We start from the raw sequence: 24447 nt of genomic DNA, 5'->3' as shown, positions 1-24447 counted from the left end.
GTACACTGGCCTCTATAAAAACATCTTCATCAATAGTATCTATTATAGACACCACTTGCATATTTTCACACTATTGTACAGTCATACATACATCAAACACTACTTGCTCAGTATTCAATTTAAAGTTTATATCCCCGAAGTGCATATTAATTAACACCCTACCAGTGGATAGGAAATATCTACCCAATATAATAGGGGCTTGAGAATTCACCTCACAATCACGAACTATGAAATCAACAGGGAACATAAAGGATGCCATCCTTACTTTTATGTCACACAAGATACCCACTGGTTTCTTCATAGATGTGTCAGCCATCAACAACTTTATAGATGTAGGTTTAAGATCCCCCATCCTCGACATATTTTTACAAAACTAGGAGCATCACATATACTCCTAATACTAAGTCCATAAACCCTACTTGACATTGAATGACCCAATAAAATACGAAATGGTTACTCCTCTGGGATCCTTCTTCTTTTATACTAACAGTGAGAAAGGGGTTGCACTTTAAGGGTGCACATTATCATTGGACTCGACGACCCAATCCTCTTTACTATCATACTCAAAATTATCATCACCCTATGTCAACTTCTTAGCCTCTTCCTCAGGTGTCTCATCGCTCTAGTGTTATCAATCTTCAACTCCTTAATAGTAGGTACTGGAGGATTATCAGTAGTGGTACCACGATTAGTGGTGATAGCTAGATGATAACTTATAGCTGGTGGACTATGAATTTTTTCACTCAAAAGAGTAATAGGCTATTTCTGTTTAATCATAGGAGACATGTGCTCGAACTAGTGCTCAAACTACTTGATAGCAGTGGCATGAGACTCCTTCTTCTGGGTCAACCTTGAAAGGTCATGCTTAATCTCCTTAAGGCTATTCTCCTAATTTTCTTGACCCTTCACCAGTTTGGTTAGTATTTCTTCAATCCTTTATTCTGTATCTCATTTGTAAGGCATGATGTACCTATTTCCATTCTCTTTGTAATTGTCTCTTCATCTCCAGTCACCATCGTTGTCCCTAATTCGATCTTTATATACATCATCATAGTAGTTAGGTCTATGGTTTCCTTGCCCTTGGGCTTGGAAAGCCTTGAACTGATGCTTCAAATTGCTAACCTCCTCTTCTAATATAGACTCATAGGCTCTAAAAGCTATACCCCATGCTTCTACAGCATGAACTCTCTTAAAATTCACAGTCATAAACTACTTTGCAATCAAACCAAGATCATTCCTTAGTAGAACAATTTGTTATGCTACAAAATAATCAGCTACTCTCTAGTCATCAATAGCTCCAATGGCGTAATTACCGGAAAATCTCTCAACCTCCCAAGTCTACCACCCTCAGTTAATGAGAGAGATTTGGTCTATAATACTAGAAAATATCTCCTTTCGCATTCTTATAAAGGGACTTCCTGAGATAGTATCTACTATAGTTCTAGAACTGATGGTCAGGGCTCTATAGAAAAACTCCAATAAGTTCATCCATAAAATATGATGGCTGGGCACCGTAATCAACTTCTTTTTAAACTTGAGCGAAGCCTCATACATGGAATCAGACTGCAACTACTTGAAATGATAGATCTTGGACTTGAGCTGTAATACCCAAGATAAGGGAAAGAACCTATTCAAGAATTATCTATGTAGCCCATTCCATGTAGTGATAGACCCTCTTGGTAGTTCCCTTAATAATAAATGTGTTTTTCGTTTAAGCAAAAAAGGTAACAACCTCAATCTAAGTGCCTTTTAATTAACCCTTGGATATGTATATAAAGTGAAAATTCTAGTATTATCTAGATGCACATTTGCATCATCAGTAGAAAACCCTAAAAACACAACCTTTATGTATAAGAGCTGGATCATTGCACTCGATATATTAAACTTAATTCCTGTAGGCAAAACAGGGGGAATAATGGCACCGATCTCTGTCAGCTCAACATACATTTGTTCCTCTTCATCACTATCATATGGTTGCAAGTACTGGTACATTGGGATCATGTGGGCTCGGCCACCTCGAACTCTATTTTGGTGTCCACCGAGTGTTGCTCGATTGTCTGGTGCTTATCTCTGCTAAGCTAACTCTACCTCTCGATAATTACACTGAGCATCTTCTATTGTGCTCTCTCATTAACAGATTATGCTAAAAGCACCCCTATTTTTTGATCAATAATATCCTGAATTCCTTCAGGATGAGGAGCAGGCAAATCTTCATGAACTCTTTTAGGAAGATTGACTTCTTTTAGTTTTGTCATCCTACTAGGTATTTGTAGGTTCCCCTTTGGATTCAAATTCAATGGGAGTAAGGGATTGCCTCTACTCCATGTGTCAAGCATACACTGGTGCATACCCTACCAAGACCAAAACAAAAAAACCTAAAAAATTACAATAACATTTATTCATAAATCAACACCGTACTCCCCAACAACAGTGCAAAAATTGATAATGCCCAAGCTAAACCTTCACTCCAAAGATAATTGTGCTCGCTGCTAAATATAGTGACCTAACAAAGGTAGGGATCGAATCCCAAGTGAATAAATACATGGACTTGTGAATTTAAAATAGTGTAATCAACGGGCATAAACTCGAAAAGTAAATGGGATATTTAAATAGCAATATTGAACATGGAGCAAATATCAACTTTAATAGTAATCAACATTGGTTAATACTAGGATTGTGTTCCACCTGGATATTCACGTCGTTGGTTTATCATGCTTTCTTAAACCAACCCGATACCTTGCATGAAGAATCGATAAGCTATGTACCTCCTATAGTCATTTCGATAAGTATAATGCTTTTACCCTTAACCTTTTCAGTGTTAGGATGTTGCCTTACTAATCCTTATATTGATCTCAGTTAACTATTATCTTTTGAGTCTCTAGTTATCAGATGAAATATAACCATCCTACATATATAATACCTAATAGCATGGATCGATAGCTGAACTCCAAGTTAATATTATCACTATCTTTTCCTAGTCACTACTTCTCTTTTGAGGTAAGTAGCATCAATTTAGGCAAGATCTTAATGTTGGCCACAATTAAGAAATCTATTCCATAGATATCGGTTCTATTCAACAATCACACTTCCCCTAATTCATTAATTTGAAAGGGTTTCCATAACCCTATCTATGTGTTTTTAGCCACTCATGCTTGTGAAGTATCAACAATATTCATGATTGAAAGCTTAGATAAAATCACAATAATAATAATAAGAAAAACGTACAACCATAATAAAATTAAATAACCAAAGTCAATACAAGAGAATTCCATGATCAAATAAATTTTTGGAATAAAAATATGTTTGTGAATTCCAAAAGTATGTTTCTTGAGATTCTCTAGAGCCATAGGTTTGCAGGCTAACATTGACAAAAGCGCAATCTACTTTTCTGGTACTAAACCATAGGTGAAACAGAGTATCCTGGAGTACTTGGGATTTGTAGAAGGTGGATTTCCTTTTAAATATGTAGGGCTGCCTCTTTCATAAAAATAGCTCACTATTGACCAATATCTGCCACTAGTTTAAAAAATAATAGAAAAATAAAGTGCTGGAGTGCTAAATTTCTATCCTATGCTGGTATATTACAATATATAAAGTCTATAGTCTTTGGAATACAAACATATTGGGCACAGATATTCTCGCTGCCAATGAGAATCATGAAACTGATAACAGGTCTATGATTGTATTTTTTTGGACAGGTTCTACCTGTCTTCAAAAAAGGTACTTTTTCCTGGGATAAGATTTGCCTTCCAAAATTAGTAGGTGGCTTAAATGTTTTAAAAATCAATCTATGGAATAAAGCTAGAACCACTAAATATCTCTGGGCATTAGCTGAAAAGAAAGATAGCTGAAGGATAAAATGATGTCATGCCTATTACTTGAAGTCTAACAATGTTGAATCCTATGTTTTCCAAAAAATACAACTTGGGTAATCAGGAAAATCATTTGTACAAGATAGCATGTTATGGAAGCACAGGACTACAAGGTGACTTGGAGGCTAGGTTGAAGGCATGTGTTACAAGAGAAATATTCATTATCAAGAAGATATATAATGACCAAACTCCCTACCTTCCAAAGGTTTCCTTGAAAGGAATCATCCTAAATCATTCAATGCACCCAAGGGAAAAATTCATCCATTGGCTTGCATTGCTGTATAGATTATCTACTATTTAAAGGCTAGCAAACTTTGGAATTCTGGTGCCAAAAATATATGTATATTGTGGGAATAGTGATGAAGCACATGGCTATTTATTTCATAAATGCGGTATCACCAAACACTTGTGGATGACATTGGTGAACTGTCTAGGTGTGTACAAAAGTGTAGGCTACTAGACTCAAGAGATAAAATACGTATCAAAACAAGATAGAGGGAAGTCTACCAGAGGTGCTATTATATGCAGTGTATTTGCAATGATGGTCAATATCATATGGAGGATCAGTAACAACATCAGATTCCAACAAGGTAGCTATGAAGAAGATCAGGTTGGTAGGGAAATAGCAATCCATATCCACATAAAATCCAAATGAATAGAAGATGGGCACTGTTACTTCAACAAGTTGTTGTAGCACCATAAAGAGATTGATAAATTTGAAGGTTTAAATTGAATGCAATTTGGTTTTAGTATTTTATGCTCATTACTAGTTTAACACCCCTGCGTATTAAGAGGGGCTTGAAACAGTAGAGTTTGATTTGTTTACATAGAGAAAATAGGGGATATGTCCTTGTTGTTCTTTGTAAATACTCATTTGGTGAAATAAAATTTTTATTTACCAAAAAATAGTGTGTTTCTTCTACTAAAAACAAATAAAGGGTATTTATAGTATACGTGGAAGACCTAAAACCAAAGCCCGAATAAAATAAGAGAAAAAATGTCAGTGGAAACTTATGGTCGCTACTTGCACTCACTCTGCAGGCTGAAGTTACCGCTTTTACCCAAGGCCAGGGCGCAAGTAGCAATCCCAAGTGCTAATACAAAAAATCCTGTGGGTCAGCTATCTGGAGTTTGGCTTTTGTCACCACTTTATCCACTGATGAAAAACAATATCCACTTACCGTCCACATGTAGACTAAGTAAGGGAAAAATTCCCCACCATAATATAGATAATTGAATTAGATTTTTAACAATACCAATTTTTCTTAATCTGATATCAGGGTAAAATATTATGGCCAAATTACTAAAGCAGTGTCAACTCTCTAGATTCTTCAATTCTTTAATTCTCGCACTTACCTTAGTCACATACCTACCATATATGCTATACATTGTCTACATTTTCTACATATGGTACACATGTAGACTGAGCAAGCACAGGGCTTTCCAATACTTATAAATAAACTCTAATTCATCAACTTATCACATGAGTTGATCACATACAATCCAGAAAGTTCCAAAAATACCAAAGATTGATCAATTAAGTAGACAAAAAAACCATTTTCACCTTGTTTTGAATGTAGCATCCAAAACATGATTTCTTGCAAAACATACCCAAAATGTATCATATCTAACAAAACAACCTCAGAAACTTGCATATTTTCCTCGTTTTAAGCATCAAAAATGTTATATTTATATAGCAAATCATAACACATACTTGGACACTTTCAACAAGGGGAGCTGAACCCATATATCCCGTAGGTGCCTATTATAATGGTTGAACTACATAGTCCAGGATAAAGTTTTACTTTATGCTATGTCTTGTTACCTTTCTCGGCATGACATGTTTGTATATATATATATATGATTTTTTTCATTGGCTTTTGAATGATATTGAAATGTGGATCTTGGAATTTATTTTATCCCCTACCCTTGAGTTATATGTTAGTGATCAACCCACTAACCATTATCAGATATTGTACCCCCACGGGATGCAGGCACCGGAGATACTTCTTCTTTTCCTGCATAGTATTAGGTGGATTAGCATGGTTTATTGGTCATTGATGGTGATGTGGTGAGCTTCCATTCCTCAAAATTATTTCTTATTTCATTAGTTTCTTTTCTTAGACTAGAACTAAGGACTTTACATTAACATTGTCATTTTCTTTATCAGAGTCGGGGTATGTCTCGACTTAGATTGGTTTTAGTTTTTTTAGAGGCTTGTAGATATCACTACGGACTTGGGTGGTGGTATTGGTTGGTTATTTTTTGTTGGCTATAAATTGTAGACTTGTTTTGAATTTTTTGAGCTTATTTTATGTTATTTTATTATATGTTGAGTATTCATCCACTATTTGGGGTATTGTGTTGTATTTATTAAGTGCAGGGGATGTTCTCCAGTCTTTTTTGGACTTGAGATACCCATCATGATCAAGCCCAAGTTTAGGCTATGACAAAGTTAGTATCAGATTCAGGTTTGGTATCATTAGGTGTCCACAAAGTTGTGTCAAGTAGAGTTTATTTTATAGGTGTGTAGTGCACCATACTTATAAGGGAGAGGCTACAAGGCATTTATGAATGTTTCCCTTTCTTGTGATCTACTATGAGGTTGTAAGGTTTAAGGTCATGAAATCTTCCCTATTTCATTTTTGTTTGCTTTTCAGATCATTCCTACTAAAAAATCTAATAATTGTGGAAACTCTTCTACCCTGCTTGAGGAGAAAATGGATAGGGCTCATTCTACTTAAGGGATCCAAACTCAATCTAGGTCCACTATTTTTTATTTTCCTAGTAGAGTTTCACCGATCCCCCCTCCCCCGATCCTTCTTTTATTTGTAACACTCCTGTTTAGTCATCTCTAAGAGATATTACCAATGCTGAGTTTTACTATTCCATTCATCTATTGACCTAGATAGTGACATCTCATTCATGTCAGTCGGATCTTATTATTATTGTTGTGAGTTATTTGGAGACCACTAGAGTTAGACAGTTTATGAAGTTAAATTCTCTAATTTTTACTGGTTCTAAGGTTGAGAAATATCCTCAAGGGTTCATAGATGAGATAGAGAAGATTTTCTATATGATTTATGCTTCTACCTATAATGGTGTGAAGTTTTCTACATACCAGCTGAAGGATGTGGCATAGCTATGGTATGAGGAGTTGGATTAGTCTAGGCGCGATAATACTAAGTTAGCCTTTTAGGATGATTGTTTGGGTAACTTTATTTATCGCTTCATTTCTCAGGAGTTGAGGGAGGCAAAAGTTGATGAGTTTGTGAATCTAAAATAGGGTAGGATGAATATGATTTACCTAAAATTTCACCAGCTATCCTATTATGATCATGAGCTAGCATCTAAATGAGGGATAAGATGAGGAAGTTTTCTTTGGGCTTCTCTCGAGACTTGGTGTTAGAGTACAAGGCTTTCTTTCTTAATAGTGACATAGACATTTCAAGGATAGTAGTGTATATGCAATAGGTTAAGGAGGAAAAAAAAGCAAACACAGATAAGTGAAAGGTAGAGTAAGAAGTTTTGGAATTTGAATTAGGGTGGAGGCCAGTAGCAGAGTCGTACAAATAGTAGGAAATGGTCTATGAAGAAGTGGGGAAATTTTGGTTACTATTCTATAGGTAGTTCTCTATATCTTAAGTCATTTGGTGATTATTGTATTTAGAGAAATAGTGAATTTAAGAAAGAAGGTGCCTAATCTCAGGCCAATAGGGCTCAGTTGGCTCTATCTTATCCTCTTTGTTGTTTCTATAGGAATGAACATTATTGCTTTTGTGATGAGAGGAGGAATAAGTGTTTCAGATATAGTCAACTGGCCATATTCAGAGGAACTATCCTTCAGTGATTTTTCTATGGGGGATAATAAGGTCTCGGTTGCTCTTTCTTCTACTCTCACACCAAAAGGTGCTATTTCTGACTCCAGCACTAGTCAAAAAAATCTGTATGCTCATGCCACTTGTAAGGATTTTAAGGTATCTTGAATATTATTACTGTTAAGCTAGAACTCTTCCCTCATGATGTATATTGTCTACGTGATCATGAGTCTATACTCTCTTATTGTACACCTCATATTTATATTTATTTTGGTTTAGATCCTGAGTGTATTCCTAGTTCCTTTTTGTGTCTACTCTGGTGGGTGACTCTATTATGTCTAGAAGAGTCTTTAGGGGTTGGGTGGTATTTATTCAGGTAGAGAGACGCTAGTTGATCTAATAGAGTTAGGCATGTTAGACTTTGATGTGATTTTGGGGGGTAGATTAATTGCACTCGTGCTATGCATCTTTTGATTATTAGACTCGAAGGGGCAATTTTCTATTCCTAGATCCTGAGTGTATTCCTAGTCCCTTTTTGTGTCTACTCTGGTGGGTGACTCTATTATGTCTAGAAAAGTCTTTAGGGTTTGGGTGGTATTTATTCGGGTAGAGAGACTAGTTGATCTAACAGAGTTAGACATGTTACACTTTGATGTGATTTTGGGGGGTAGATTATTGCACTTGTGCTATGCATCTTTTGATTATTAGACTCGAAGGGGCAATTTTCTATTCCTAAATGAGCCAATAATAGAATGGGAAGGGAGTTTCTTATTGCCTAAGAGAAGGTTTATATATTATCTTAGAGCCTGAAAATTAATTTCTAAGGGGTGTTTATACCATTTAGTGCTTATTAAAGATTTGAGATCCAAAAGTCCTTTATTTTAATTGGTCCCTATGGTTTGTGAGTTTCTCGAGCTGTTTTTTGTTGAACGTCCTGGTGTTCCTCATAGGGAAATTTATTTTGGGATTGATCTTCAAAACACCAGTCCTAATTCTATCCCTCCTTATAGAATAGCTTCAGCTGAGTTGAATAAACTTAAGAAGCAGTAGAAAGATCTTTTAGGTAAGGGTTTTAGCCGCCCTAGTGTTTCTCTATGGGGTACTCCGGTTCTTTTTGTGTATAAGAAAGATAGTTCACTTTAGATATTTATAGACTACCGCCAGTTGAATAGGGTGATTGTGAAGAATAAGTATCTGCTTCCTAGGATTGATGATCTCTTTGATCAGCTTTAGAGATCTAAGTAATTTTCTAAGATTGATCTTTGGTCTAGGTATCATTGTTTGAAGATTAGGGAAATAGTTATCCCTAAGACTATTTTTCAAACTTAGTATGGTCATTTTGAGCTTTAGTTAGACAAATTCCCCAGCGACATTCATGTATATTATGAACCGGGTTTTCCATTAATTTTTAGATTTGTTCGTGATTGTGTTACATGATGATATTTTGGTGTATTCAAAGAGTTAGGAAGATCATGCTGATAACCTCCACCTTGTGTTGCGGACCTTGAAAGATCAGTGATTACATGCAAAGTTCTCTAAATGTGAGATCTATTTAAATGTTTTTACCTATCTAGGTCATGTTGTTTGTAGTGAACGGATCATGGTGTAGATCCACAAAAAGTTATGGTGGTTAAGAAGTGTCCTAAACCCACGAATCCAACTGATATTTGGAGATTTTTGGGTTTAGCCAGTTATTATAGAACGATTGGGAAAAATTTTCCTCTATTTATTACCCCATTCACTAAGTGACTCAGATGAACGTGAAGTTCATATGGTCCGATGCTTATGAAAGTAGTTTTGAGAAGTTGAAAGATAAGTAACTTTGAGCCCAATTTTGGCCTTGCCTGAGGGAGTTTTGTTGTTTATTGTGATGCATCCCAAATAGGACTGGGTTGTGTGTTGATGTAGTATGGAAAAGTTGTTTCTAATTCTTCTAGGCAGTTGAAGGTGCATGAGAGGAATTATTCAATATATGATTTGTAATTGTGGCTTGTAATCTTTACTTTAAATATTTGGCATCATAATTTGTATGGAGTTCGCATTGACATCTTCTCAGACCATAAGAGTTTGCAATATGCCTTTACTCAAAAGAAGTTACATATCAAGCTGAGCAGATGGCTTGAGTTACTCAAGGACTATAATATAAGTCTTCATTATCATCCAGGTAAGGCTAACGTGGTTGCTGATGTTCATAGTAGGTTATCTATGGGAAGCTTGTCTCATGTTGATGAGGAGAAGCAAGGATTGGTGAAGGATATTCATCGCTTGGCAAATCTTAGAGTTCATCACTTGGACTATTCATCGCTTAGCGAATCTTGGAGTTCATTACTTGGACTCTGAGGATGGTGGGGTATTTGTACAGGAGGTAGTGAAGTCATCTCTTGATGCTGAGGAAAAGGAAAAATAGGTCATGGATCCTATCTTGATAGAGATCAAGAATGATGTGGGTCACCAGGAGGTGATGGTGTCTTGAGGTACTAAGGTAGATTATGTGTTCCTGATATTGATGGTCTACGAGAGAGAATATTGGTTGAAGATCATAAGTCGAGGTATACTATTCATCCCAGTTCGACGAAGATGTATCATGATTTGAAAATTTATTGGTAGAATAGCTTAAAGAGGGATCTAGCCAACTTTGTAGCTAAGTGCTTGGTTTGTCAGCAAGTGAAGGTAGCGCACTTGAGGCCTAGTGGGCTGTCTCAAAAGATTGAATTGATCGTGTGGAGGGAAGTGATTAATATGGATTTCAGGTACAAGTACCCCAGGACTCGATGGAAGGAAACTAACACACATGACTGACTTGATCATAAGAGTGGAGTCCATAATTTATAATATCATAAGTAGGGATCTCATTCTAAGCATGGTTATCAACAATGTAATGCATGGAAAGAATTTCATATCACATGGAAGTACTTGCACAATCTTAATATCACGTTCATTGCATAATCATATTGGCAACACATACCAATAGCATGGAAGTTCATGTGGATTGAATGGTTATCATACATCTTGTTCATAAGTAGGATTTTCAAGTAAACATAGCATGATCTCATAAGAATAGTTCATGAGTATTCCAACAACATTTACAAGGCACATTAACAACATGGAAGACACTGGAACGTAAGGGCATATCATGAATCCTTCACTTAGTCACAATTTAGCTATATTGCATGATTTCTAGTTTCTTAGGCATTTTATCAAACACCTTACATGCACATCTTAAGCATAGGTGAAATCATCAAATTATACATCATGAACAACCAAATTTACATATTTCCAACTCATATGATATCATGAATTCACAAAAATATATAAAGATTCCATCTTGAGAATCACCCAATATCAACAACATGATCATCAATACCCAACAATATAGAAATCATACTTTATAATGAAAGGGATCCATAAATCAACTCACACATACCTTAGAAGAAAGATTCTTGATGATTAACGGAGGAATTTCCTTGAATTCGGATCTTCAAGCTTAGTTACGCAACCCTAGTTATTTTTCTCCTTTAGTGCTCTTGGATAATGAGCTTTGAGATAATTATAGGGTTGTAATATGTTGAGAAGCTATATATTTCATAGGTTTAAGTTTAGGGACGTGTAAGGAGTATTAAAAGAATTAATTACCCTTAAACTAACTCAAGACGGAGCATTTTTGGAACCTAGAATTGACTTAGGTAGTGCCCAAGTGATCGCCTATGCTTGGGTTGGGCGGCGCCTAACTAATCGCCTATTCTTGGGTTGGGCAGCGCCTAACCAATCGCCTATGCTTAGGTTGGGCGGCACCTAACCAATCGCCTATGCTTACTGTTTCTCATGAAAATAGGCATAACTTTTAGCTCGGGTATTGGATTAAGGTGAAATTGGTATCGTTGGAAAGCTAATTAAATGCTCTATGATTTGGTGGGTCTAAATCATCCAAAATACCACATTAACATTGAGTTATACTCATTAAAAGATGACCCTTTCAAAATCGAACACTAAAACTTGATGGATTCAAAAACTCTTTGCTTGCATTACCTTAAGTGACTTATATGAACACGCTTAATGTATCATAAGCTATCCCATCACTAGGATATTCATGGTAAGTCATGTACTCAAGTATGAGTCACAGGATAGGAGATTTCATACGTGGGAATACTTATTCACTTCCTAGCTTAGAAACATGCAGGGTATTACAATATCTCCCCCTTGGGAACATTCGTCCTCGAATGAGAATTTACTGAGAAGGGATACAAGATAATAGAACCTGAACTGAACATGAAGAACTGAAACTTGATCTCATGACTTACATGCTAAACATACTGAACTCATGCATATCTGATGCATGGACAACTGATACATGAATGCATGACTGTGTATGAAACGGTTAATAGGTACCAAGTTTACACTAGAAACATGAATGTGAAACTGAATAAGATTAAGGATAACTGTTACCTTGACCTTGATCTAAATTGGCAGGGAAGAGGTGAGGATACTTGGTACACATATCTGCTTCGTCTTCCTAAGTATCTCCCTTATGAGACTGATTTCGCCAAAGAACCTTGACTTGAGGTACTTCTTCGTTCCTCAATCTACGAGTCTGATAATCTAAGATTTCGATTGAAATCTCTTCATAAGAGAGGCTTTCCTGAATGTAGATGCTCTGAATAGGGACAACAACTACTGGGTCACCAATGTACTTCTTTATCAAAGAGACATGGAAGACTGGATGGACTGAGGCTAGATCTGAAGGAAACTCAAGCTCATAAGCTACCTGGCCGAAGCGACAAAGCACTCTGAAGGGACCGACATACCGGGGACTGAGTTTCCCTTACTTGCCAAACCTCTTCACTCCCTTCATAGGAGAGATCTTAAGATAGACATAGTCATTGACCTTGAACTCAAGAACCTTTCTACAAACATCTGAATAGGACTTCTGTCGACTCTGAGCAGTCCGGTGTCTCTCTCTGATCAACTGAACTTTCTCTAAGGTGTCGAATACTAAGTCAGGACCTATGATTGAAGTCTCAATAACTTTGAACCAACCAATTGGAGATCTATATCTCCTACCATAGAGAGCTTTGAATGGAGCCATCTGAATACTAGAATGATAGTTATTGCTGTATGCAATCTCAATCAAATAAAAGTATTCATCCCAACTTCCCTTGAAGTCAATTGCACACGCCCTTAGCATATCTTGAAGAGTCTGAATGGTCCTCTCTGCTTGACCATCTGTCTGAGGATGAAATGTTGTGTTGAGATGGACTTGGGTACCGAAACCCTTTTTGAATGCTTTCCAAAAATGAGAAGTGAACTGGGTACCTCTGTCTGAGATAATAGATAGTGGAACACCGTGTAACCTGGCTAACTCTATGATATAGAGTTTGGCATAATCCTTAGCAGAATAAGAAGTACGAATAGGAAGAAAATGTGTTGACTTGGTCATTCTATCTATAATGACCCAGACTAAATCATGCTAATGATGAGTTCTAGGCAAACCCATCATGAAGTCCATGTTAACTTCTTCCCACTTCCAAGTAGGAATGGTGAAATCTTGCATGGAACCACTAGGTTTCTGATGCTCTATCTTAAGTTGCTGACATGTAGAGCACTTAGCCACAAACTCTGTAACATCTCTCTTCATCCCACTCCACCAATAGATCTCTCCCATGTTGCAGTACATCTTAGTGGCCCCTGGATGAATAGAGTACTGCACACCATGTACTTCTGCAAGTATTCGCTGCCTCAATTTATCTACACCTGAAACACACAGACGACCCTGACAACGAAGAACACCATCTCCCCCTTGGGAGAAAACCTTGACTTTCTAATTCTTAACTGACTTTTTGAGCTTGACAAGGCTAGGATCCCTGTCTTATTTCTCTTTCACCTTGGAAACTAGAGATGGCTCTGAACTACTATGAACACATACACCACCCTCTGAAGAATCGACTAAGTGAACGCCTAGTCTGGCAAGTGGATGGATCTCCTAAGCCATCTTTTTCTTACTATCCTCAATGTGAGAAATACTACCCATGGAGAGTCAACTGAGAGCGTCGTCCATAACATTGGCCTTGCCCGGATGATAAAGAACACTCATGTTGTAATACTTCAAGAGCTCTAACTATCTTCTCTGGCAAAGATTGAGATCTTTCTGGGAAAAGACATACTGAAGGCTTTTATGGTCTGTGAAGACATCTATATGAACTCCATAGAGATAATGCCTCCAAATCTTTAAGGCAAAAACTACCGCTTCTAGCTCAAGATCATGAGTAGGATAACTCTTCTCATGTGGCTTTAACTGTTTGGAGGCGTAGCTATGACCTTACCATGCTGTATGAGGACACAACCTAAACCTACTCTGGATGCATCACAATATACTACAAAACCATCTAAACCATCTGGAATAGCTTGAACTGGAGCAGAGGTGAGTCGAGTCTTTAAATCTTGAAAGCTCTTCTCACATGAATCTGACCACCGAAACTTAATCTTCTTCTGAGTCAATCTGTACATGGGAGATGCAATAGAATAAAATCCCTCAATACAGGTCTGAGCCAGTTTTGTACTGCCTCGGTTTTTTGAGGATCTACTCTAATGCCATCACCAAAAACAATATGACCAAGGAATGGTACTGATCTTAGCCAAAATTTGCACTTGCTGAACTTAGCGAATAATTGATGATCCCTGAGAGTCTGAATAACAATCCTGAGATGATCTGCATGATCACGCTCTGTGTGAGAACAAACCAGAATATCATCTATGAAGACTATGACAAACATGTCTAGTACTGCTTGAACACACAGTTCATCAAATCCATAAAAGCTGCTGGGGCATTGGTAAGACCAAATAACATGACTAAAAATTCAAAGTGACCATACCGAGTACGAAAAGCTGTCTTCAGAATGTCACATTCTCTAACCCTGAGCTGATGATAGCCTAATCTGAGGTCTATCTTAGAGAATTAACTGGCACCTTAAAGTTGGTCGAATATATCATCAATCCTGGGAAGAGGATATCTATTCTTGACCGTGACCTTGTTGAGTTGATGGTAATTAATACACATCCTGAGAGAACTATCTTTCTTGTGCATAAATAATACTGGCACATCCCATGGGAAAATACTGGGTCTGATGAATCCCTTATCTAAGAGATCCTTCAACTGATCTTTCAGTTCCTTGAGTTCTGCTGGTGCCATTCTGTATGGTGGAATAGAAATAGGTTGAGTATCCGTAAGAAGGTCTATGCCGAGTCTATTTCCCTTTTGAGGGGAATGCCTAAAAGATCTTCAAGAAAGGCATCTGAGTATTCATTAACAATAGGGACTGTTTTGAGGCTGGGATATTCAGAACTGGAATCTTTAACATGCACGAGATGATACACACACCCCTTAGAAATCATTTTCCTTGCCCGAAGGTAGGAAACAACTTGACCCCTGAACGCTGAAATGCTACCCTTCCAATCTAGAACGGGCTTATTCGGGAACTGAAACTGAACTATCCTATTTCTGTAGTCGACTGTGGCATAGTAGGATGAAGCCAATCCATGCTGAGAATGACATCAAAATCAGTCATCTCTAACTCCACTAAATCTGCTGACATGGATTTCTAAGATATCATAACTGGGTAGTTCCTGTATACCCGATGGGCTATGATGGTTTTACCCACTGGGGAAGAGAATGAGAAGGGCTCTGCCAGGACTTCAGGCTATGATGGAAAATCTGTAATGTACCAGTAACGACATCAGGAGAATTTTCCTGATCCTGGCAGGATTGAAGATCATAGAGTCTACTTGGGCGTTGCCCACTGATAGCACTGGAAATGACACCCTGCTGGTTCGGGCGATAGGAATGAGCTATAGAATGATTTTGCTTACCCTAAAGACTTAACTGCAGACACTCCCTAATTCTGTGGCCTGGCTTTCCATAACCAAAACAGACATCACTACCGGCTCTGCAAATGCCCTTATGGTTCTTACCACAAGTATGACAAAGGGGATTCATTCGGGCACTGCTAACACTGCCCTGAGATTTAGAGCTTGGCCCTTTGTCTCTATTGCTGTCTTGGAACTTTGGCATTGGAGCGCTGGCAGAGAAAGGAGCTGGAATGGCTGACTTGGAGAGAAACTGTGAACGGTTTCCTCCATTTGACTTGGGATGAGCAAAGTTGAAATTACCTGACCTTGCTCTCTTGTTCTGCCTCTCTCTAGTCTAAAACTTCTACTCTTCTACATGCTGAGCATGGGTCATGAGTCTGGCTAAGTTCATATCATCGATCAGCATCGCAGACCTACACTCATTAACCATGCTATCGTTGACTCCTGACACGAACTTGCTTATCTTAGCTCTATTGTCTGCAACTACATGAGGAGCATACCTGGCTAGCTGAGTAAATCTGAGAGAATACTCCCTAACTATTATATTCCCCTGCCTGAGGTTGATAAACTCAAGAACTTTGGCTTCCCTCAGCTCTTGGGGAAAGAATCTATCCAAGAAAGCCATGACAAATTCCTTCCACTCGATAGGGCCTGTATTATCTAACCTCTCAGACTTCTACTATTTGTACCAATCATGAGAAATATCCTGTAACTGGTAGGTAGCTAACTCAACACTCTCAATAGAAGTAACACCTATGATGTCAATGACCTTCTAGACTTGGTCAATGAACTCATGAGGGTGCTCATCAAACTTAGACCCATGGAAATATTGAGGGTTCATTCGGCTGAAGTCCCAAAATCTAGCTGCTTTGGGAGTGGCCACTGGATTGGCCCAAATGACTAGTGGCCATTCATTCTGTGCAGCCATGCACTGAGCAAGTGTGGTAAATGTGGCTCTAAACTCCGCATGGGAAACATGTTCGCCCAAAGGATCTTAAGGATGAGGAGTTGGCTGGTTTCTTCTCTTGGGGGCCATGGTCTGTAATAAAAGAAGAATGGATTAGACTGAGAGTTTAACTTGTGATTATGCTCACTAGCATGACATGAATAATGAAGAAAGGGGACTGTTCCTAAAATATCTTATAGCCTCCCGCACATAAATGTGGCGCGTAACACACCCACGTATAAGATCTACTATATGCGGCTTTCAGACTTCCTAGTACTCTATTGACCCTTAGTCTCTGATACCAAGTTTGTAACACCCCGATTCGCTAAACCAGAATGCCACACGATGCTCATGACCCTGAGGGATCATAAGCTAACCCATGACTGATATCTGTACTTGTATACTGCAAATCATGATATAATAATATGGAATCCATGGAACTGTAAGGACATAAGGTTCAACTGAATACAATCATGTGGTTAAAAATACCCAAAACAACTCAATTTGAATATAAATCTAAACATAAATCTGAAAGCCTCTAAACTATCTAAATAAGGAGTTGAAGGAACATGTCTCCAACTAACTCTATAAAACTGAACTGAAGAAATAAATAAATGTATCAAATTATATTGCTCTCGAATCAATGAGGACTCACTGTTTCTCTGTGACTGGAATTCTACCGCTACTGCTGGGCTGGATCTCGTGTCTCGAAACCTATGGTGTAACATGAAAAGAAATCACCATAGCACAAATGCATCAGTACAACTAGAGTACTGAGTATACGAGGAAGGTAGGCTGAACATAAAGGGTTTCATGCATGAACCACACTGACTGACTAATATGAATGTGGAAGTGCAAACACACATATATAGAAACTGGGACCGTGAGTATGTGATAACATGACCTGTAAGCTAATACATGTTTTACTGATAACTGTCATGACTGATACTGAAATTGATAACATGGACGAATGTATCTGATTGTCCTGTATATATTAAAATTTGAAGAACGCCCTGAGTTCTTTTACTGAGACTAATACTAAAACTGTGGGAAGTAGTGTTTAACCGACATGCCCCATGTATGCCGTTATGGCTAAGCTGGGGTCTGATCTCTGCCCCAACTGGAGGGGTGTTAATACCGTGCCACGGGTAAGGACAGCCTCTAAGTGACCCTTATCTTGCGGGTACTCAATGAGAATGGTGGGAACCCAAAACTGACGGGTTAAGCCACCTCATCAACCCTATTATGACGGGTTAAGATGTCTCAACCTACGCTGGCTACGTAGTTCTGGAACACAAGGATGACCAGTAAGAATTACACCCTGAACTGGCGGTTGAGTTCCTATCCTTGGGTTCACTCGGTGCTAACCTCTACTCCCATCTGGAGGGACTAGACATGAATAAATGACTGTGCATGACTTAATCTTACTGAATTCCATTGACTGGCGGAATGTTACTGATATCTGACAACTAACTAAGATCATAATGTTTTTCCTGAGTCACATGACTGATTGAAGTCTTTGGAATCATAGATTGAGTTCGGATATCATGAAACATGACATGGATCTAGGCACACAGCTATAGTTTTTGGGTACAAATACCCCCAAGACTCGATGGAAGGAAACTGACACACATGACTGACTTGATCATAAGAGTAGAGTCTATAATTTATAATATCATAAGTAGGGATATCATACTAAGCATGGTTATCAACAATGTAATACATGGAAAGAATTTCATATCACATGGAAGTACTTGCACAATCTTAATATCATGTTCATTGCATAATCATATTGGCAACACACACCAATTGTATAGAAGTTCATGTGGATTGCATGATTATCATACATCTTGTTCATAAGTAGGATTTGCAAGTAAACATAGCATGATCTTATAAGAATAGTTCATGAGTATTCCAACAACATTTACATGGCACATTAACAACATGGAAGACATTGGAACGTAAGGGCATATCATGAATCCTTCACTTAGTCACAATTTAGCTATATTGCATGATTTCTAGTTTCTTAGGCATTTTATCAAACACCTTACATGCACATCTTAAGCATAGGTGAAATCATCAAATTATACATCATGAACAATCAAATTTACATGTTTCCAACTCATATGATATCATGAATTCACAAAAACATATAAAGATTCCATCTTGGGAATTACCTAATATCAACAACATGATCATCAAAACCCAACAATATAGAAATCATACTTCATAATGAAAAATATGGTTTTGAGATTTATGTATGAAAAGGATCCATAAATCAACTCACACATAACTTAGAAGAAAGATTCTTGATGATCGATGGAGGAATTTCCTTGAATTCGGATCTTCAATCTTAGTTACATAACCCTAGTTGTTTTTCTCCTTTAGTTCTCTTGGATGATGAGCTTTGAGATGATAATAGGGTTGTAATATGTTTAGAATCTATATATTTCATAGGGTTAAGTTTAGGGACATGTAAGGAGTATTAAAAGAATTAATTACCCATAAAATAACTCAAGATAGAGTGTTTTTGGAACCTGGAATTGACTTAGACACGCCCAAGTGATCGCCTATACTTGCGTTGGGCGGCGCCTAACCAATCGCCTATGCTTGGGTTGGGCGGCGCCTAACCAATCGCCTATTCTTATTGTTTCTCACAAAAATAGGCATAACTTTTAGCTCGGGTATTGGATTAAGGTGAAATTGGTATTGTTGGAAAGCTAATTCAATTATCTATGATTTGATGGGTATAAATCAGCCAAAATACCACATTAAAATCGAGTTATACTCATTAAAAGATGACCCTTTCAAAATCGAACACTAAAACATGATGGATTCAAAAACTCTTAGCTTGCATTACCTTAAGTGACTCATATGAACACGCTTAATGCATCATAAGCTATACTATCACTAGGATATTTAGGGTAAGTCATGTACTCAAGTTTGAGTCATAGGATAGGAGATTTCATACGCAGGAATACTTATTTACTTTCTAGCTTAGAAACATGCGGGGTATTACAGATGTGGTTGAGGGTTTTGACATGATTGATTCCTAAATTATTTTACCATGATGTATTATGTATTGATTATTCTTTATTAATGGTTTTATTCTTATGGAGTGCATACGTATAGTGAATAAATAAAGGGGTCATAGTTTCCCCCAAATTGGTGTTTTGATTAATTGTGTTCCCTAAACCCACTTGTGTAATTAGCTTTGAATTATGACATTTTAACTTGGTTTGACTTACTCACCTATGTTATTGCATTGTATTAATGATTAAACAATTAACATAGATTTTGAAATCCACGTTGGCTATGATTTGTTTTAATGAACAAAGGGAGGTCGAGGCATTCCCCCAAGTTATTGTGATTGTTATGGCATAGAGATAAACTTGCAAGTGTAAGGGTATGACAATACCATTGTGTGCCTTAATGGTTTGTTCATTAGTTAATAAATGGGTAATGTGAAACTTATTTCAAGTTGGGATTAATGGTTGTTATGTAGCAAAGATGTGAAGGTGTGTGTCTTAGATGTCATATACTAGAAACTCATGTTTGTCGACATGTGGTTTGGTCTTGTTGACCTGTGTGAATGGTTCATACTATTGATACATTTGTATATTGGGTTTGATTTAGGGTTGGGGCATTCCCTAGTCTTTTGATATCTTTGGTTCATCCGGCTAATACGTACTGGGGTCTTTTCATAGGGGAAGAACAACCCATATAGCCCATGGGTGCCTATTATAACGGTTGAGCTACATCTCCCAGGATAAAGTTTTACTTTATGCTAAGCCATGTTCCCATTCCTAGTATGACATGTTTATATGTATATATGATTTTGTGCATTGGTTTTTAAATGATTTTGAAATATAGATCTTGGCATTATTTTATCCCTTACCCCTGAGTTACATGCTAGTGCTCAACCCACTAGCTGTCATTGAATGTTGTATCCCTGTGCGATGCAAACACAAGAGATACTTCTACTTTTTAGTGTAGTGTTAGGTGGATTGGGTCGGTTCATTGATCGTTGATGGTAAGATGGTGACCTTTCATTCCCTGATAGACTTGGTCAATTCATCAGTTTCCTTTCATAAACTGGAACTAAGGAGTTTACATTAACATTATCATTGTCATTGTCAGAGTCGGGGGAATGTCACAACTTAGATTGGTTTTTAGTTTTGTTAGAGGCTTTGTAGATATCACTATAGACTTAGGTAGTGGCGTTGGTTGGTTGTTTTTGGTTTGTTATTGATTGTGGGCATGTCTTGAATTCTTTTAGCTTATTTTATGCTATCATGTTATATGTTTGGAATTCATCCATAGCTGGGGGTATTGTGTTTAGGTTGTTAGGTGTAGGGGTTGATCTTTAGTCCTGGTTAGACTTGAGATACCCGTCATGGCTAGTCCCCAGTTTGGGTCATGACAAGAATGTACACCAAAAATTGAGTTTGTACAATGACCCTTGAGGTCATTTTCCATATTTCTACTTATTTTTCTATTTGAACTATTTTATAGCTGTCTTAAGTCATTTATGACATTCTAGGACTGACAGTTCGATTATCGGGAAATTTTTTTTGTTATTAAAGCTAATTCCCTATTTAGACGTCTTCGCTGGTTCCAAAAGGCCACTAGGAGAAACTTCAGTAAAACAACCTTGCATGCAAATTTTAAATGCACCAACAGCTCTAAAATATCAATTTTAGTACATGTAGACTTTGATTTGGATTTTGAGGCACCTAGGCTCATTTCAACCTATTCATCGAATAGTTAAGAAAATAAATATTTGGGTATGGGACCCACTTTGGTCAAAATAACCTCGAACAAACCTTTTGAGCATGACATCATTTCTGAAATAGCCAATGTATTGTTACATAGTTTATTTGCATATACGATATTCTGAATGAATCTTGAGCTCCTGATCAAGTCCATTTTTGGACTTAGAAAATATGGTGTGCAAGGTATCTACTGTCACCACAATCACGGTCTCTTTGTTGCGATTGGTACAAGCCTAAAAAGCTAATGTATTATGATCGCGAGGCGTTAGTCGAGATTGCGACCCATATTTGTAGTCCTAAGGCATTATAATCGCAGGTTTAGGTTTGTGATAACGAGACCCGATGACCTAATATGTGTATAAATAGACCCCAAAGTCATAAATTCAGTCATTTTCTAACTCATTCTTGAGAGCATAAACTCTAAATAGAGAGGCTAAGTGAAATTAAAGATTGTTGGTGATTGAGAAACTTGAGTAACAATTATTTTCATGATTATCTTTTGATTTGACGTAAGAATTCACCTATTTCCTGGTGAAATTTCTTGATCTCTAGCTCAAACCCCAAAACCTATAGGTCTTGATTTTGGCCCAAAATTAGCTTAGTTTTCACCTATTTTTTGGATAATGATTCCTTGAGCATGATATTAGGTTAGGTTGGTTTCAGAAATGCAATTTCCATAAGTGGGACCCATATCAGGTTTTTGAGGTAATTTTTTGACCCAAAGCACAATGGTGGAATATGGATATCATTATTATCTTATTGATAAGTAGAATGTGTTTTTGGTATCTTGGCATCTTGAAGAGGGTTCTTAAATGGAAAAAATGATTGTTTAGTGATTCATTGAGATTTCATTGGCGTCAAGGTAGGGTAGGTTTATTCCACGTTAGATTATGATATCTCATAGTATTCTTATGATATTGTACTAGGCTTAGGATGGGATTAGGTGTTGGATTGATGGAAAGCAATACTTGGGTAAGTTTGACCATTTAGGCTAAATAAAAATCATAGAGTTGAAATAATTTGTTGGTTTCCTTATGCCTTAGGTGAACTATACTTCATTACTCATGTTTTGAATAAGAATTCCTTATATTTCTCAAGATCAAGTAAAATGGTTTAGACAATCATTCTTAGGGTAATATTGGCAGTAGTTCCTTCATTACGAAAAGTTTCCTTAGTTACTACATTGGCTTAGTTATTATGTTGATAAGAACCACTACCTTAGGACTTATTGTGTCTTAATATACATCTATGAGTGGATTTAGATAACTTAGCCTAGTCTGGGGTAGTGTTTGACTTAGAATTTATTTTGAGGATTTAGAAGTGGGCTCTTTGACCTACTTTAAGGTAAGATCAATCATTAGTTCTCTTGAAACCCTTGTATGCGTAGTGATTGCCTATACAATGTCCTTTTGAGGAAATATTTTGGAACATTGATACTTGTTTGTCATGATGAATGATGTGGAAAGTAATGCCTAAATGATTAGGCCATAAGTGTGATTCATTGGTTACTTATGAAAAACTATTGATTATGATATTGTGTTGGTTATTGATTGGACTACCAAATGTACCATTGAATGATCCCTTGTCTAGGATATTGTCTAGGCCATAATTATATTATTTGCTACGCTATCAATAAGTTATAGATTATAACATCAATTAGCTATTGCTCAAACTATTAATAAACTATCTTTTTTGCTAAAGGTAAACTAGTAAATATACTATTGATAAGCCATTGCTCGTGATGTTGGTTATGCTTAGGATTATGCTAAACATATATGATAGTAATCATATTTGAAATCATCCTTATTGGTGACGTTAGAAATTAAGTTATTATTTGTGGTAGAAGATAGTATAATTAATTATATGGTAAATTATGCTATTAATTATGCTAGAAATCTTGATGCTTTACTATATTGGTACTTATGGCATTGATTATACCTGGTTAAATCCTGAAAGATGATGTTGATATTGATTACTCTCGATAATGATGGAGGCTAGTTATTATGATATATTGATACCTAAAAATATTGGAGGACATTATGATGATATTGATACCCAGCAAGACCGGAGGATAATTATCATAATATGTTGATACTCGGTGATTTCGATAATATTATGATAATATTGATACTCAATAAGGCTAGAGGGTAATTATGATGATATGTTGATACCCAAAGATCGTCCTAGTTCCCAACCTAGAGGATAATTCTGTTGGAGCCATCATAGTTCCTAACCTGGAGATGGCACTTCTTAGAGTAGGTATCCTTTATCTCTATCCTTTTAGTCTCAGAGTTAGCCCAGTCAACTTATTCGGGAAGCACTTTAGATTACTAATGACGGTTAGTCTAGTGCCAGAGACCTTCCTGGTAAAGAAAGTGGTTAGTCTTTGAGAGGTTCATCTTTTGGTTATTCTAGTTGCAGTGGTTACTCTGAGTCAGCCGAATCTGTTAGTTCTTGTTTAGCTTCTATCTAATGCTGTACTTATGGAGCTCCTGGTCACAATTTGTGAGATTTCCCTAGTCGTGTCAAAATTATTGCTTTATCTTAAAGTGTTCCCCCTATTAGAGAAGTTCATCCCTCAGCTAGAGGTGGTTCTCTTTGTCATAGGGGTGGTTTCCAGGGTACTCGAGAAGGTTATAGAAAGGCATGATTGGAGGTTGGTCAGGTGCCCTGCAAGGTGGCGGGCGTGGTTAGTTGTATGCAGTTCCAAGGTTAAGACTTCAGATGCTATTGTTAAAGGTACGATTTTAGTGTGCCGCCAGTCGAACCTTACATTATTTAAACTAAGATCCACGTATTCTTATATTTTTTTATTATTCTGCACTATAATTGGAGTTGACTTGTGATTTATTATTTGTGCCATTGCACGTATCTACTCCCGTAGGTGATTCTTTAGTAGTGGAATGAGTTTTTAGATCATTTGTTCTGGATCATAATACTTATACTGATCTAACTATTCTAGATATAGTAAATTTTGATGTGATTCTGGGCATGAACTTGTTATCCAACTATCATACGGTCATGGATTTTTTTGCTAATACCGTTACCTTAGCCATGCTCAGTGTACCCCTAGTTGTGTAATAGGGAGAGGTTTTCCTCGAGACGAAGGGGATTATTTCTTATGTTTGTGATAGAAGGCTTACTTTGAGGGGTTGCGAGTCTTATCTAGGTTATAT

The sequence above is a fragment of the Capsicum annuum genome, chromosome 3 (genome assembly GCF_002878395.1).
Source record: "Capsicum annuum cultivar UCD-10X-F1 chromosome 3, UCD10Xv1.1, whole genome shotgun sequence".
Classification (NCBI taxonomy): domain Eukaryota; kingdom Viridiplantae; phylum Streptophyta; class Magnoliopsida; order Solanales; family Solanaceae; genus Capsicum; species Capsicum annuum.
This window is presented reverse-complemented; position numbering follows the sequence as displayed.